The sequence below is a fragment of the Chiloscyllium punctatum genome, chromosome 30 (assembly GCF_047496795.1).
Source record: "Chiloscyllium punctatum isolate Juve2018m chromosome 30, sChiPun1.3, whole genome shotgun sequence".
NCBI lineage: Eukaryota > Metazoa > Chordata > Chondrichthyes > Orectolobiformes > Hemiscylliidae > Chiloscyllium > Chiloscyllium punctatum.
The window spans coordinates 79,734,028-79,735,477 of record NC_092768.1 but is presented as its reverse complement, the minus strand read 5'-3'; the positions used below and the strand labels follow the sequence as shown (position 1 = coordinate 79,735,477).

The 1,450-nt window shown below is 46.6% G+C and overlaps 1 non-coding gene across 1 annotated transcript; it reads left to right on the top strand.

Annotated features, from left to right (window-relative positions):
* The first annotated feature begins 985 nt into the window (after positions 1-985).
* On the top strand, positions 986-1,057 carry trnah-gug (transfer RNA histidin (anticodon GUG)). Its single transcript has one exon. It is a non-coding gene; the product is annotated as a tRNA-His (tRNA).
* The last annotated feature ends 393 nt before the right edge of the window (positions 1,058-1,450 follow it).

The following is a 1,450-nucleotide window of genomic DNA, read 5'->3' as shown; positions in this document are numbered from 1 at the left end:
GGGGAAACTCGTGAAGTAACCGATGTTAAACTGCATTGCTATTGAAATATACATTTCAACAAAAGCTTGGTAAAAGCAATGACTGCAGATGCTGGAAACCAGATTCTGGATTAGTGGTGCTGGAAGAGCACAGCAGTTCAGGCAGCATCCGAGGAGCAGTAAAATCAACGTTTCGGGCAAAAGCTCTTCATCAAAAATACAGGCAGAGAGCCTGAAGAGTGGAGAGATAAGTGAGAGGAGGGTGGGGGTGGGGAAAAAGTAGCATAGAGTATAATAGTTAAGTGGGGGAAGGATGAAGGTGATAGGTCGGGAGGGAGGGTGCAATGGATAGGTGGAATAGAAGATAGGAAGGTAGAACAAGTCAGGACAAGTCATGGGGACAGTGCTGAGCTGGAAGTTTGGAAATGGGGTGAGGTGAGGGAAGGGGAAAGGAGGAAACTTGAAGTCCACATCGATGCCCTGGGGTTGAAGTGTTCGAGGCGGAAGATGAGGCGTTCTTCCTCCAGGTGTCTGGTGGTGAAGGAGCAGCGGTGAAGGAGGCCCAGGACCTCCATGTCTCGGGCAGAGTGGGAGGGAGAGTTGAAATGTTGGGCCACGGGGTGGTGTGGTTGATTGGTGCGGGTGTCCCAGAAATGTTCCCTAAAGCGCTCTGGGAGGAGGCGCCCAGTCTCCCCAATGTACAGGAGACTGCACCGGGAGCAACTGATTCAACAAATGATATTGGTGGATGTGCAGGTAACAAAAGCTGCACTGTCCCCGGAGTCGTTGATGTTTTGGAGAAATCTATTTATCTCAGCCTTCAACACATTAATGATGGAATCACCACAGCCACTGGGGGAACCGATGTTAAACGGTCAGTCCATTCTGAGTTCCCACATATCTGCCACTGTTCGATCAGCACTGATATTGTGTATTTCTTGCTCTGCCTAACATTTCTTATGATACTTTACTTATTACATGGGCTTAGCGTGTTCATCTGTGGTTTGCCGTGATCGTATAGTGGTTAGTACTCTGCGTTGTGGCTGCAGCAACCTTGGTTCGAATCCGAGTCACGGCATTAATTGCGTTATGTGTCCCAGTCTTTTGTGAAACACAAAGGAATCAGTTGTTTTAAAGTTTTGATTTTCTCCATGGTGATTTTTTTTTCCTTCAAGCTCTGCTCACTCACATCTCTGTGTTTCATATGTCAGAATTCAAATCCACCTGTTCTCAGAGATTTCTTCCCTCCTACAATCACTAACCAAACTTTCCATCCCATAACCCCCATTTCATTAATTTGGAGATGCCGGTGTTGGACTATGGAGTACAAAGTTAAAAATGACCCAACACCAGGTTATGGTCTTACAGGTTTAATTGAAGCACTAGCTTTCCGAGCGCTGCTCTTTCATCATGTGTTTGTGGAGTCATTTCCTATTTCACTCAGGCATTGCAGAATCTAACACTGACTCTC